Below are 17,394 nucleotides of genomic sequence, written 5' to 3' on the forward strand. Positions count from 1 at the left end.
ACACCTGAAATAATATAACACTGTATATTGACTAACTGAAACTAAAATAAAAACTTAAAAAAATAGAAACAGATTTACAATAACTGTGAAAACCATTTCTCCACAATATTAAGATAAACAGTGAGATTCATGTTAAAAATTTAAAATTTTAATTTTATATTGAAGGACATTAAACAACAAATATAATAAAAATGACTGAGAAATAAGAAAAAATGGGAAAAAGCCTTTATGTATTAATATTTTAAATGCCATTTGCTTTTACTATTTTTAGAACAAGATACTCTACCTTTTTATTTCGCCATGGGCTCTAAAAATATATAAACAAGCCATGCTCATTTTTTTTTTAAAGATTTTATTTATTTATTTGACAGAGAGAGATCACAAGTAGGCAGAGAGGCAGGCAGAGAGAAGGAGGAAGCAGGCTCCCTGCTGAGCAGAGAGCCCGATGCGGGACTTGATCCCAGGGCCCTGAGATCATGACCTGAGCTGAAGGCAGCGGCTTAACCCACTGAGCCACCCAGGCGCCCTGCCATGCTCTTAATCACCTTTATGTGACCAATCATTGACACTACAGTACCTGAATCCCTATGTTGATAATAATAAATAATAATAAAATAAAGATCACTTCATTTTAACAACAACAAAAAATGAGTGACATATTTATATAGTTCTGACTTTTGCAGAGGAAGTTCAAAGCACTTTCCATGGAATATCTAATGTAGTTTTCATAAAAACTCTGTGAGGGAGTGTACCAGAATCACTTGGTTGTTAAACACTTGTCAGAGTGACATTATGTCCTAGGTATGTTTTTGCTCAGGTTATACCTCCATGGTATTTGGGGATGGATTATATAAACGTCTCATCATTCTGGTCCACCAGTGACCAATACTGTTAGGGCTCACCCCCTGGAATATTGCTGCTGATCATGGATCTTGAGTCAAATAGACCTGGGTTTAAAATTTTATCCTGTAAGTTTTCAGGCAGGTTATGAGACTCCTCTAAGTCTCTACATGCCAATTTTGTATAAAATTGAGCCATGTGGCTTATTTTTTTTAAATTAATGGAAATACACACCAGGGGTAAGATTGTGAAATACCATGTCTGAAACACAACAACAAAGAGTATTATTCATTCAGGTGATAATTTATAAATGGAATATTGATAAAATTAAGTATATAAAGTCACATAATAGTTTTGATCAATTAAGTACTGGGATGTATTAAATATGATTTTTAAAATGCTTTAAGATTAAAGAAGATAGATGTAGGGGAAATTCATTCATTAACAGGAGGTGATCCAGTATATTTGAAGAGGAATTTGGCTTTTTAAATGGATCTCAAAATATGTGTGGGATGTACCAGCAAAAGACACAGGCAAGCAAAACAAAGTTGACTAAGAATAATAAAACAGCACTAGAGCTCATATTATGCTGGAAATATCCTCATGTTATATGAGGTTTCAAATCTTAGTGAATTGAAAAGAATTATTAAGTTACAATATTAGGGTTCATATGCTCCTACAAAATGATCTAGCATTTTCTGCTTATATTTTGTATTCTCTAGCATCCATAAATGATACTATATTTTGTATAAAAATGATCATGATGAGGGGATTGGAACTTGGTATTAGAAGCTACTACAGTATGCTTCTTATAGGACAATATAAAAGCTTACTATAAAGTAGATATTGAATTTACAACTGGAAATAAAAAAAAAGACCTTGATAGTGAGAAGTTTTAAGTTTGAGCAATTTCACGGTTTTTAAAATTTAAATTTATTTTGAAAATATTTTAGATTGATATTGTTTAATATTACCAATTAAAATAACATTTAAACTAGGTATTGTCCCCAAATCTACATTAATGATTTCTTTTTTTTAACTTAGTTTTTTTTTTAATTTTTTCAATTTATTTATTTTCAGAAAAACAGTATTCATTATTTTTTCACCACACCCAGTGCTCCATGCAATCTGTGCCCTATATAATACCCACAACCTGGTACCCCAACCTCCCACCCCCCCGCCACTTCAAACCCCTCAGAATGTTTTTCAGAGTCCATAGTCTCTTGTGATTCACCTCCCCTTTCAATTTACCCCAACTCCCTTCTCCTCTCTAACTCTCCATGTCTTCCAATCACTAGATTGCTTTGGGTAGTATAGACATTTACGAAATGTTTATTTTTACTTTTTTAAATTTATTTTTTTAATTTCTTTTCAATGTTCCAAAAGTCACTGTTTATGCACCATACCCAGTGCTCTTCCAAACCTTAGGCACGGGATGTTTTTCCATTTCTTTGTGGGTTTTCTAAAATTTCTTTCATAAGTGTTTGCTTTTATGCAGATTACAGGAATTTCTCCCTTTGGTTAGGTTTATTCTTAGGTATATTATTATTTGAGAGGCAATTGTAAATTGGATGAATTCCGTGATTTCCATTTATACTGCTGCATAAATGGTGTATAGAAAGACAACACTTTTCTGTATATTGTTTTTATATCCTGGAACTTTGTGAATTCATGTATTAGTTTTAGCATTTTTTGGTATGTTTTTGGGATTTATGCATAGAGTATCATGTCTTCTGCAAATAGTGAAAGTGTGGACTTCATCCTTGCCAATTTGGAGACATTTTGGTTTCTTTTTGGGAGTTATTTATCTCTCAAGACAGTCTACACATTTAATATAATACTTATCAAAATACCATTAGTTTTTATCACAGAGATAGAACAAACACTCCTAAGAATTGCATGGAACAACAAAAGACCCTGAATAGCCAAGCCAATCCTGAAAAAGAAAAGGAAAGCTGAACATATCATTATTCTAGACTTCAAGATATATTACAAAGTTTAAGCCATCATGACACTATAGTATTAGAACAAAAACAGACACATAGATAAATGGACCACAGTAGAAAACACAGAAATAAACCCAAAATTATATGGTCAACTAAATCCTCAACAACGCAAGAAAGAATATCCTTTGGAGGAAATACAGTCTCTTTAACAAATGGTATTTGGAAAATAGGACAGCAACATGAAGAAGAATGAAACTGAACCACTTTCTCACCCCAGACACAAAAATAATCTCAAAATGGATGAAAAAGCCTAATGTGAGATAGGAATCCATCAAAATCCTGGAGAAGAACACAGACAGTCACCTATTTGACTTTCACAGTAGCAACATCTTACTAGACACATATATGGAGGCAATGAAAACAAACAAAAATGAACTATTGGTACTCCATTAAGATAAAAAGATTCTGCACAACAAAGAAAACAATTACCAAACTAAGAAGCAGACTATTCAATGGGAGAAGATACTAGCAAATTACTTATCTGAGAAAAGGTAAGTATCCAAAATTTATAAAGAACTTACAACTCAACATCCAAAAATCAAATAATCCAGTTAAGTAATTGTCACAAAACTTTAATAGACAAATTTCTACAAAAGACACTCAGATGCCTAAAAGACATGAAAAGATAGCTAACATCACTTATCATGAGACCAATACAAATAAAAACCATGATGAGGGGCACCTGGGTTGTTAAGTGGGTTAAATCCCCTATCTTCGGCTCAGGTCATGATCCCAGGATCCTGGGATAGAGCCCCACATCAGGCTCTTTACTTGGCGGGGAGCCTGCTTCCTCCTCTTTCTCTCTCTGTCTACTTGTGATCTCTGTCTGTCAAATCAATCAATCAATCAATCAATCAATAAAACCATGATGAGATAGCACATCACACTGGCCATAATGATAAAATTAAAGACACAGGAAACAACCATTTTTGGCAAGGATGCAGAGAAAGATGCACTTTTGTTGGAAATTCAAACTGTTGCAGCCATTCTGGAGAAGAGGATGGAGGTTTCTCAAAATGTTAAAAATAGAATCCCCCTTTTTTTTTCTTAAAGATTTTATTTATTTGACAGAGATCACAAGTAGGCAGAGAGGCAGGCAGAGAGAGAATGAGGGAATCAGACTCCCTGTTGAGCAGAGAGGATTGATCCCAGGACCCTGGAATCATGACATGAGCCAAAGACAGAGACTTTAACACACTGAGCCACCCAGGGCCCCTAGAACCACCTTTTGAATCAGTCATTGCACAACTAGGTCCTTACTCAATATATATAAAAATACAGATTGAAGGCTTACATGCACCCCAATGTTTATAGCAGCATTGTGAAGAATGCCAAAATGTGGAAAGAGCCCAAATGTCCATCAAATGATGAATGGATAAAAAGATGTGGCAAATAGAGAGAGAGAGATAGGTAGATATAGGTATAGATATATAGATATATGCCAAAAGAAATCTGGGGTATCAATATTTATATTGGAGAAACTAAACTTTAAAACAAAAACTGTAACAATTAATGAGGACAGACTATAAAATCATAAGCAAGAAAATCCAACAGAAAGGTATAACAATTATAAATATTTATGCATCTAACACAGAAGCACCCAAATGCATACAATATTTAAATTGATAATAATAGTACGATAATAGTATAGGACTTTAACACCCCTCTTGCATCACTGTACAGATTTTCTGAACAGAAGAACAAGGAAACAATACTTCCAATGACACACTGAAATGGGAGGATTTAACAAATGTATTTAGAACTTTCCATTCTAAAACAGCATAATACACATTATTTCAAATGCACATGGAACATTCTCCAGAATAGATTCTATATTAGACCACAAAACGAGTTTTAATGCATTAAAAAATATCCAAGTCATCTCATGCATCTTATCTTAACATAGTAGTATGAAATTGTAAGTGCATCAGAAGAAAAATTTTAGAAATACTACAAACACATCAAGGTTAAATAACATGCTATAAGCAATGAAGGAACAACTGGGAAAACAAATAAGAAATTTTTAAAAGTATGTAGAAAAAATAATGAAAATACAACAGTCAAAAACATCTGGGGGGAGCAGCACCTGCATGGCTCAGTGGGATAAGCCTCTCCCTTCAGCCCATGTCATTATCTTAGGGTCCTTGGATTGAACCCCACATCAGGCTGCGTGCTCAGCAGGAAGTCTGCTTCTCCCCCCCAACCCCCACCTACCTCTCTGACAACTTGTGATCTCTGTCCATCAAATAAATAAATTAAATCTTAAAAAAAATGTCTGGGATGAAAAAAAAGGGGTATTAAGTGGGAAGTTTATAGCAATCCAGCCTACTTCAAGAAGTGTGAGAAACCTCCAATAAACAAACTGACTTTACACCTTAAGGAACTAGACAAAGAAAAATAAACAAAACCCAATCCTGCAGAAGTATAGAAAGAGTAAGGATAAATTATATATAAACAAACAAATTAACAAACAAATAAAAATAGAACACATTATTGAAACCAGGACAGCTTATTTGAAAAAAAAAAAAAAAAGTCAATAATATTGATAAATCTCTAGCCAGACTTATCAGGAAAAAGAAAAGACTCAAAAACAAAATCCCATCAACAGTAAAAACAACAACCAACAGAACAGAAATACAATATAAGAGAAAATTATGAATAAGTACATGCCAATAATTGGACAACCTAAAAAGAAATGGATACATTTCTACAAACATATAAAACAGCAAAACTGAAACAGGAAGAAATAGAAAACTTGAACAGACTAACGATCAGGTAATAGTTTATTTTTTTAAGATTTTATTTTATTTATTTGTCAGAGAGAGAGCACAGGCAGAGTGGCAGGCAGAGTCAGAGGGAGAGGCAGGCTCCCTGCGGGGCAAGGAGCCCGATGTGGGACTTGATCCCAGGACGCTGGGTTCATGACCTGAGCCGAAGGCAGCTGCTTAACCAACTGAGCCACCCAGGCGTCCCAGGTAATAGTTTAAACAGTAATTCAAATAAAATAAAATAAAAGTCCAGGGCCAGATGGTTTCACAGGTAATTCTAAAAAAAAAAAAAAAAAAAAAAAAATTAATACCAATTCTTCTCAAAATATTCCACAAAAAATAGAAAAGAAAGGAAAACTTCCAAATTTGTTCTATCCAGATACCAAAACCAGATAAAAACAGTACTAAAAAAGAGAACTAGAGGCCAATATCCCTGATGAGCATAGATTGAAAAAAAAAAAAAAAAAAGGAAAGCAAGAAACCAAGTAAAATACTAGCAAGGTCAACAATACATTAAAATATATTCAATACCATCACTTGAAAATGTTTCCTGGGTTTCAAGTGTGGTTCAATATTCACAAATCAATCAAAATGATCCAGCACATCATAAAAGAAAGGATAAGATCCAAATGATCATTTCAACAAATGAAAAAATGACAAAGTACTACATCTACGCATGATAAAAACAACCTAGTAGGCATGGAGGGAACATACATCAATATAAAACAGGAATTATTGAAAACAAAAGCAAAAACAAACAAACAACAACAAAAACAAAAACAAAGCAGAGATGACATCATCTTAATGAGGAACAACTGAGAATTGTTCTCCTAAGGTCAGGAACAAGATGAACATGTCCACTCTCACCATTTTTTTTAACACATTACTGGATTTCCAAGTCACAGAATTCAGACAACAAAAAGAAATAAAACAAATCCAAACCAGGCAGAAAATGTAAAACTTTCACAATTTGCAGATGTAATGGTATTAAGAATACCACTTCACAGCAGTCAGAGTGGCAAAAGTTAACCAATCAGGAAACAACAGGTGTTGACAGGATGCAGAGAAAGGGGAACTCTCCTTCTCTGTCAGTGGGAATGCAATCAAGTGCAGCCACTCTGGAAAAGAGTATGGAGGTTCTTGAAAAGTTTAAAATGGAGCTACCCTATGACCCAGCAATTGCACTAATGGGTATTTACCTTAAAGATACAACTGTGGTGATCCAAAGAGGCATGTGCAATGTTTATAGCAGCAATGTCCACAATAGCCAAACTATAGAAAGAACCTATATATCCAACAACAGATAAATGGGTAAAAACATGTGGAGAGAGTTTGTGTGTGTGTGTGTGTGTGTGTGTGTGTGTGTGTGTGTGTGTGTGTGTGATGGAATATAATGCAGCTATCAAAAATGATCTATTGCCACTTACAATGATGTAGATGGAACTAGAAGATTTTATTCTAAGTGAAATAAGTCAATCAGAAAAAGATAATTATCATATGATCTCACTGACTTGAGAAACTTGTGAAACAATACAGAAGATTACAAGGGAAAGGAGGGAAAAATAAAACAAGATGAAACCAGAGAGGGAGACAAACCGTAAGAGACTCTTAATCTCAGGAAACAAAAGTGAAGATTGCTAGGGGGATAGGGGTTGGGAGGGATGGGGTGACTTGGCAATGAACATTGGGGAGTATATGTGCTATTCTGAGTGCTATGAATTGTGTAAAACTGATGAATCACAGACCTGTACCCCTGAAAAAATAATACATTATATTAATCACAAAAAAACCTGAAAGACCACCCCAAAACTGCTAGAACTGATAAACAAATTCAGTAAAGTGGCAACATACAAAATCAATGTACAAAAATGTGTTGTGTATCTATAAACCAAAAATAAAGCAGCAGAAAGAGAAATTAAGAATACAATCCCAATCCTATTTGCATTTGAAACAAAAATAATAACAGACTAGGGGTGCCTGGGTGGCCCAGTGGTTTAAGCGCCTACATTTGGCTCAAGTAATGATCCCAGGTTCCTGTTGAGGTGGAGTCTGCTTCTCCTTCTTCTTCTGTGCCCCCCAATCATTCTCTATTTCTCTGTCTCAAATAAGTAAGTAACTAAGTAAGTAAGTAAGCAAATAAATAAATAAATAAAATTTTTAAAAATAATAATGACAGACCTAGAAATAAACCTAGTGAAAGAGGTGAAAGGAATGTACTCTCAAACACTGGAACACTGATGGAAGAAATCAATGAGAAACCAAAATAATGGAAAGATAGTCCATGTTCATGGATGGGAAAAAAATTGCTAAAAAATCTATACCATCCAAAGAAAATATTTACATTTAAACCAATCTTATCAAAAAACCAACAAAATCTTTTACAGAATTAGAACAATTTTTCAAAGTTATATGGAACTACAGAAGACTCCACATAGCCAAAGCAATCTTGAAAATGAAAAGTAGGAGGCATCAGAATTCCAGACTTCAAGTTATATTAGAAAGCTGCCCTATGACCCAGCAATTGCACTATTGGGTATTTACCCTAAAGATACAAATGTAGTGATCCAAAGGGGCACATGCACCCGAATGTTTATAGCAGCAATGTCCACAATAGCCAAACTATGGAAAGAACCTAGATGTCCATCAACAGATGAATGGATCAAGAAGATGTGGTATATATACACAATGGAATACTATGCAGCCATCAAAAGAAATGCAATCTTGCCATTTGCGACAACATGGATGGAACTAGAGCGTATCATGCTTAGCAAAATAAGTCAAGCAGAGAAAGACAACTATCATATGATCTCCCTGATATGAGGAAGTGGTGATGCAACATGGAGGCTTAAATGGGTAGAAGAATAAATGAAACAAGATGGGATTGGGAGGGAGACAAACCATAAGTGACTCTTAATCTCACAAAACAAACTGAGGGTTGCCGGGGGGAGGGGGTTGGGGAGAAGGGGGTGGGATTATGGACATTGGGGAGGGTATGTGATTTGGTGAGTGCTGTGAAGTGTGTAAACCTGGTGATTCACAGACCTGGGGATAAAAATATATGTTTATAAAAAATATATGTTTATAAAAAATAAAAAATTTAAAAAAAAAAAAAAAAAAGAAGATGTGGTATATATACACAATGGAATACTATGCAGCCATCAAAATAAATGAAATCTTGCCATTTGCAACAACATGGATGGAACTAGAGCGTATCATGCTTAGCGAAATAAGTCAAGCAGAGAAAGACAACTATCATATGATCTCCCTGATATGAGGAAGTGGTGATACAACATGGAGGCTTAAGTGGGTAGGAGAAGAATAAATGAAACAAGATGGGATTGGGAGGGAGACAAACCATAAGTGACTCTTAATCTCACAAAACAAACTGAGGGTTGCCGGGGGGAGGGGGTTTGGGAGAAGGGGGTGGGATTATGGACATTGGGGAGGGTATGTGATTTGGTGAGTGCTGTGAAGTGTGTAAACCTGGTGATTCACAGACCTGTACCCCTGGGGATAAAAATATATGTTTATAAAAAAAATAAAAAATTAAAAGGGAAAAAAAAAAAAAAAAAGCTATAATGAACAAGACAGTATGTTTGAATCTTATATAAACCAGGAAAGAAAATCCAAGAGATGAAGTCAGTCTCTCTCTCTCTCTCTCTCTCCACACACACACACACACACACACACACACACACACAGAGAGAGAGAGATATGAGCTTCAGCCATAGAAAAGAATGAGATGTTAGCACTTGCAATAACGTGGGTGGAACTAGAGTGTTTAATATAAGTGAAATAAATGAGTCAGAGAATGATACCACATGATTTAAGTGAAGTGGAATTTAAGAAATAAAACCAACAAGTGATGGACAAAAAACTGAGAGAGGGAAAGTAAGAAATATATTATTAATTAATGAACAATCTGATGTTTACCATAGGGATGTTGGAGTTGAGTTAAATAGGTCATGGAATTAAGGGATACACTTGTCATGATGAGCACAGTGTGGCTATGGAACTGTGGATTTACTATATCATAATCTAAAACTAATACCTACCTAGAATTAAAATATAACTTAAAAGAATGAAGACCCTCAAAGGCTTTCTATTTATGTGGTTTAGATTATGAATATTTATGAAATTAAAATTAAAATTAATATTTAAAAAATAAGAAAGAGGTCAATTCACAAAAAAAAAAAAGGATAGAATTCACAGGATACCTGGGTGGCTCAGTGGGTTAACGTCTCTGCCTTTGGCTCAGCTTATGATCCCAGGGTCCTGGGATCGAGCCCCACATCATGCTCTCTGCTCAGCAGGGAGCCAACTTCCATACACTCTCTCTGCCTGCCTCTCTGCCTACTTGTGTTCTCTGTCAAATAAATAAATAAAATCTTTTTTAAAAAATGATACAATTCATTAGAAGGTAAATATGGAATTTTGTATAGCCTCCAGTGTGCTGACCTCAAGGGAAAAAATGGTGTCTTGGTTCAAGGTCTGTTTCTTTGTATTATATAAGTAAATATATTTTAAGAAGTAAATACTCCCTCAGTGATACACTATAACTCTCTATAGAGAGATACGTGTTTATCTATGTCTTATTATTCCCTCCTTTTTCACCCTCAATGAGGAACCTGAATGAATGCACAGACCCAATGGATATATAGTGGGGATGAAATTTTGATTGCTAAAATGTCTCAAAGAAGAAGGTATGTGCTGATAGTTTTTAAAAATTTTTGCAGACATATCTAATGTGCTAATTTCCTAAATTTTAGCATGTAAAACATTGTTAAATTAATCTATTAAATATTTCAATGTCATAGTAAATTTTTAAAAACTCGCTTAAGAAAAAAAAATCTAGAATTAACATGATTTGCTATAAGAATATAGAAGTGTCTTTCCCAAAAGCCAGTACTTCCTTGGCTTAAAATGGAGTAAGCACAATCTAATGTTGTTGTTGTTGTTGTTTTCTTAATTTCCAGAATTTTTCATTTATTTTTGTTCCCATAAGCACCATTTCACACAAATTATGTATAAGTTATGTGTGCATGTTATATATATATATATATATATATATATATATATATATATATATCATATATATATGTATATGTGTGTATATATCTTCAAACATATACAATAACAATAAAAATAAATTGTTATTATTGGTATAAAAGGAATAATTATGCAATTGAGGAAAATGGCACAAAAGGGATAATTATGCAATTGGGGGAAATGGCATAGCTGATGCTGCTTAAAGTGAAGGAAAGCCATCTCTGAAAAAAATATGCTTTACTCATAGGAATGCATATAGGGAATTTCAAATGCTTCTTCTTAGTACGAGTTTTATCATTACACCTCAGATTGTGTAAAAGAGATGCAAGAAAATTAAATAAATTATACAGGATAGATAGTAGATAAATTTCAGGTTTTAATTGTGGTTCCTGGGGAACCTGAGTGGCTCAGGCATTAAGCATCTTCCATTGGCTCAGGTCATAATCCCAGGGTCTTTGGATTAAGCCCCGTCACTGGGTTATCTAATTAGCGGGAATCCTACTTCTCCCTCTCCCACTCCCCCGGTTGTGTTCTCTCTTGCTGTGTATCTCTCTGTCAAATAAATAAATTTTTTTTTAAAAATCTTAAAAGAAAGTTATGGCCCATAACGAATCTGGGATTCAAAATGTTCAAAAAAAAAACTATACAACACTGTGTTCTTTAGTATCAATTAACTGTATTTGTATAGAAATGAAATGGTGCTCATTGGATTCACCTGTAGGTGAGAATTTGAAGAGAATAATGAGAAGCTGCAAGCAGCAAGACAGTTTATGAAAAAAAAAAAAAAAGTAAGGTGTGAATAAATATACTGCATTTAGAGAGTGTAGTGTGCATGAGCTGCTGTGATGAAGGGGCCTAAATATTCATGCCACAAGCCTAAGGCTTCAGGTGACTTTCCACCATATTGCATAGCTATTTTGCAGGACTGGAAAGAGACCAAAGAAATGGTAATCATCCCAAGGAAGAATTGTCTGTGGCCAAATTGTATCCATACACGATGAAAACAAACTGCAATGAGATCTGTATCCATGGATATTAACTTCAGATTGGGAGAAAATTTACTCATTGGATGTAAATATTTCCATTGCATTAGAGTACATAAATAGCATGCCTGATAAAACAATCAATGTAGATGTAAATTCAAATATGGATTGTATGAATAGTATAGACAAAGCAACATAGCTGGCACAATTTAAATCATTATTCACAGAATTTACATTTTGAGGAAACTATTATCTCTTGAAAAGCAGAAATCATTATTTCTTTTAAAAAGTTTAGAGCACTGCACCCAGCACACCCATATTAATATACAAACAATATTAAAAATAGACGTAATTGGCAAGGAAAAGGAATTTACATGGTACTTTATTACACACGTGGGTGTGGGTGAGGTATTTAACATTTCTGATCTTCACAATTTAATATTTTCATTTTCTAGATTTTTTTAGGAATATGGAAATAAGAAATCTAACAGTCATCAAGGAATCCATCCTTCTTGGACTTTCTGGATAAGCAGAGCAACAATATTTCTTATCCGTGCTATTTCTCTGTTTGTATTTAATGACTATATCAGGCAACATGCTTATCATTTTGGCTGTCGGCTTTGATTATCACCTCCACTTACCCATATATTTCTTTCTTAGTAATTTGGCTTTTGTTGACATCTATTTTTCCTCCACTACTATCCCCCAAATGATAGTGAACCTCTTGACTAATACAAAGACTATTCCTTTTGTGGGGTGTCTCGGCCAGCTTTTCTTCTTTATTTCTTTTGTGAATATGGACAGCCTTCTTCTTTGTGTAATGGCATGATAGATAAGTGGCAATTTGTTACCCTTTACATTATATTGCCATTATGAATCTTCACCTTTGTGTCTGGCTAGTGGCTGGGCTCTGGCTTGTCACCTATCTCCATGCCCTTTTACACACTGTATTAATGGTGCATCTGTCCTTCTGTGCTTCCAATATCATCCTCCATTTCTTCTGTGATCTCAATCCTCTCCAGAAGCCCCCTTGCCCTGATATATCCCTCAATGTGATGGTTATTTGTACAGTAGGAGGTCTACTTGCTCTCATTCCTCTTATCTCCATCCTCATATATTATGGGCTTATCTTCTCCACTATCCTGAAGATCACATCTACTCAGGGGAAAGAGAGAGCTTTCTCCAAATGTAGCTGCCACCTGTCAGTGGTGGTGTTGATCTATGGCACAGCAAGTGCTGTCTATTGCAGCCCCTCCTCCTCCTTTATCCCTAAAAGTGAGACCCTATTAGCCCTTATGTATACATTGGTGACTCCAATGGTGATTTCTTTCATCTACAGTCTAAGGAACAGCAATATGTAGAAAGTACTCCAGAAAATGCTTTGCAAAAGTGCACACTTACAACAGTAATGATGAATGTCCAATGGCTGGATTAAACATTATGAATATTGTCATGAAAAGTGCATTCCCGGAGGAAACATTTAAAATTACAACAGAGGGGAGACAAGATGGCGGGGAAGTAGGAGGAAGCGCCTTTTCAACCTGTACCCTGAAGTGTGCTGATTACCTTCCAAAGAACTCCGATCAACCATGAAATCAGCATGAGATCAGAATTATACATGTCTGGGTATCTACAGGGGCAGAATATGCCAGTGGGCAGGAAAAGTGGAGTGGGAACATTGGACTGATATCGGAAGATAAACAGAAGTGTGAGGGAGCCACCAGTGACAACCTATTGGAAAGTAATACCACTAATATGAGAGTGCCCTGCATCTGGGGAACAACATTAACTTGGATACTGGCTGAAAGCACTCAAAAAGAGCAAAGGATCACGGGTGGGGTAATTGTGGGAATCGGCGTGGCGAGGGACAGGGGCTTAAGTCCTGGGGCCCAGGACAGCCTCCCCTGGAGCTGAGCCAGAGAGAGTGCTGCGGAGAAATCAGGTCATGGTCCCTGAGTCACCAGCATGCCCAAGAACGTGTGGGATCCGGTTTCTGTGAGGGGCTGGGAGCCTTGCCAGCTGACAGAATGCCCAGTCATGCTACAGAGCCTGCGATGCACGTGCCCCTCACCTTTCCCTGAGAGGGGTGCACACAAGCCAAGCAGTCTTAGACCCAGAAAGACCAGACACTCCCAACCTGGGCCAGTGGGAAAATCTCAGTGTGTGACCACAGCTTGGAACATCTCTGGTGGTCTGGAGCTTCCCAGACAGGTACTGCTGCCTTGGTTTTGGGTACAAGCAGAAGATCCTATGTCCCCAAGGACCACGACTCAGAATCTGCTCTACCAGCGGCCAAGGAGGTATTTATTTGGGCTCTGCAACACACACAGGGTACCAGACTGAGGCTTCTCTCTGAGAGGGGGGTCAGGGTGCAGTTTGCTTTTCTCTAAACCTACAAAAACCAGCAAAAGCAGTCAAGGAGAGAGGAAAAAAAAAAAGGACAAACATAAAAACCTCCAGAGAAAAAAAAGCCTGGAAAAAATGGTTTCCTCAAAGCCCACCCCCTTGAGGGGGGCAGGAGACCATAACTCAGGAAACATCACTGACTGAAAACCGACGTGACAAGCCCCCCCCCAATACCAACCAGATAAGGGAAAAAAAAAAAAAGATGACAAGAGAACAACCATCACTACTTCATAGGACAACTTTTATTTTTAATTCGATCCCACTATTCTGGCTCATGTTTTTTTTTTTTTAAATTTTTTTAGGATTATATTTATTTATTTGACAGAGAGACAGAGATCACAAGCAGGCAGAGAGGCAGGCAGAGAGAGTGGAGGAAGCAGGCTCCCTGCTGAGCAGAGAGCCCGACGTGGGGCTCGATCCCAGATCTCTGGGATCATGACCTGAGCCGAAGACAGATGCTTTAACCCACTGAGCCATCCAGGTGCCCCTCATTGTTTTGTTTTGTTTTATTTTAAGATTTTATTTATTTATTTGACAGAGAGAGATCACAAGTAGACAGAGAGAGAGAGGAGGAAGCACGCTCCCTGCTGAGCAGAGAGCCTGATGCGGGACTCGATCCCAGGACCCTGAGATCATGACCTGAGCCGAAGGCAGCGGCTTAACCCACTGAGCCACCCAGGCGCTCCTCATTGTTTTTTTTTTTTTTTATAGTTTTTTTTAGCCTATTTACCATCACAGTGAGATGTCCAGTACATCAAATTCCTTAATAGCCTTCTAAACTGAACTTTTTGATTCATACACCTGTGTTTTTTTTTTTTTTTGCATTTCTATTTTGAAAATTTCTTTTGTTTTTAATTTTAGTTTAGTTCAGTCTAGTTTATTCCTTTTTTATTTTTATTTTCTAATATTCATATAGAGTTAAATTTCAAAGTAATACCTTTTCACCTATTAATGCTACCACTATAGGTAAACCAATTTTTAATCCCCCTTTATCTTAAGAAAGTTGAGTCCTTTAACACAAATAACAAGATACATCCAGGAAGAATCAAAACAACCTTACTCACCCACACTGAGAATTTACAACCACTCTTCCATCTTTTTCTTCCACCAGAGTTTCTGTGTTTTTGTGTTTGTCCTGATAGTATATAAATCTTACACTTGGGTTTCTTCCTAAGGAAAAAAAAGTTTATAAAGATTCTTCCTTTATTTGCATATATATATATTTGCATATATACAAATATATATATATATAATATATATATATATGCAAATAAAGGAAGAATCTTTATAAACTTTTTTAATTTATATTATATTTTTATATTATATAAAAAATATATATATATTTATATTTTGTTTATATTATATCATAATATACTTTTATCAGTCTTTTTGTTTATGTGTTTTTGTTTGTATACTTCATAAATCTTACCTTGGGGCACATATGGGCTGAACCTTCACTTTTATCTTCCCTTTTGTTCCTGTCTCTCCCTTTCTCTATTTTTTTCTTTTTCTTTTCTTTTTTCTCCATTTGGGTGAGGAATCCTGATTGCTCAGAAGGGTTCCAGGGTGCACCTTGACAGCACCACAGTCGATACATCCAGCTACATTCGTTCAGTCATCTCTCACCAAAATGACTAGGAGGAAGAATGCCCAGCATAAGAAAAATACAGAGAATGGGGCATCTGCAACAGAGCTAATGGCTATCAACATAGACTGTATGTCGGAAAGAGAATTCAGGCTATCAATTATCCAAGCAATTGATAGGTTGGAGAAGCCATGGATAACCAAACAGAATTGATTAGGGCCGAACTGAAAGCCACCAGAGATAATGTTCACAATGTCAGGGCTGAGCTGAAAGCCAACAGGGATGAGGTTCACAATACTCTCAATGAGTCCCAATCTAATCTGAATTCTCTCAAAGCTAGGATAACTGAGACAGATGATAGAATTAGTGATCTGGAGGGCAAACAGATAGAGAGAAAGGATCAGGAGGAAGACTGGAACAAACAGCTTAGAAACCACGAGAACAGAATAAGAGAAATAAATGATGCCATGAAATGTTCCAACGTCAGAAGTGGCAGGGGGTGGGATGTTGGGGTACCAGGTGGGAGGTATTATAGAGGGCACGAATAGCATGGAGTACTGGGTGCGGTGAAAAAAAAATAATGAATACTGTTAGGCTGAAAATAAATAAATTTAATTTTAAAAAATAATTATTGGAATCCCTGAAGGGGAGGAGAAAGAAAGAAGTCGAGAAGATATAGTGGAACAAGTTCTTCATGAAAATTTTCCCAGTCTCACAAATGGAACCAGCATTCATGTACTAGAGGCTGAACAGTCTCCAACCAAGATTACAGATTCCAAAAAAAAAAAAATCAAGGAACCTGATAGTCAAATTAAGTAATCATAATTGTAGATATAATCTATTGAAAGCCTCTAAAACAAAGAGGCTCCTTACTTACAGAGGAAAGCCCATCAGAATAACGTCATACCTGTCCACAGAGACCTGGCAAGCCAGAAAGGACTGGAAAGATATATTCAGGTCACTTAATGACAAGAACATGCAGCCAAGAATACTTTATCCAGCAAGACTGACATTCAAAATGGATGGAGAGATAGTTTCCTAGACCAGCAAGGCTTAAAAGACTATGCAACCACCAAGCCGACATGACAGGAAATATTAAGGGGGTTCTATAAAAGAGGACAAATCCTAAGAATAGCATTGAACAGAACTATAGAGACAATCTACAGAAAGAAAGACTTCAAAGTTAACACAATGTCAATAAAAATGTGCCTATCAATAATCACTCTCAATGTGAATGGCTTAAATATGCCCATATAATGGCACAAGGTGGCATATGGGATAAAACGCCAGGACCCATCCATATGTTGTCTAAAAGAGACCCATTTTGAACCTAACGATACACCCAGACTGAAAGTGAAGGGATGGAAAAGCATCTTTAATGCGAATGGACCTCAAAAGAAAGCTGGGGTAGCGATTCTCATATCAGATAATTTAGATTTTAAACTAAAGACTGTAGTCAGAGATACCAGAAGGACACTACATAATCCTTAAAGTGACTATTCACCAAGATGATCTAACAATTGTAAATATCTATGTCCCCAATATGGGAGTAGCAAATTACATAAGAAAACTGTTAATCAAGATAAAGAATCATATTGATATGAATACCTTAATAGTAGGAGATCTTAACACGCATCTCTCAGAAATAGATCATCGAAGCAGAAAATCAATAAAGATACAAGAGCATTGAGTGACACATTGGACCAGATGGACCTCATAGATATATACAGAACATTCCACACTAAAACAACAGAATA

The 17,394-nt window shown here is 36.0% G+C and overlaps 1 pseudogene; it reads left to right on the forward strand.

Moving 5' to 3' along the window:
* Nucleotides 1-12,115: 12,115 nt before the first annotated feature.
* On the forward strand, nt 12,116-13,055 carry LOC131831264 (olfactory receptor 1C1-like; annotated as a pseudogene).
* The last annotated feature ends 4,339 nt before the right edge of the window (nt 13,056-17,394 follow it).

Source organism: Mustela lutreola, chromosome 5 (genome assembly GCF_030435805.1).
Source record: "Mustela lutreola isolate mMusLut2 chromosome 5, mMusLut2.pri, whole genome shotgun sequence".
NCBI classification, from domain to species: domain Eukaryota; kingdom Metazoa; phylum Chordata; class Mammalia; order Carnivora; family Mustelidae; genus Mustela; species Mustela lutreola.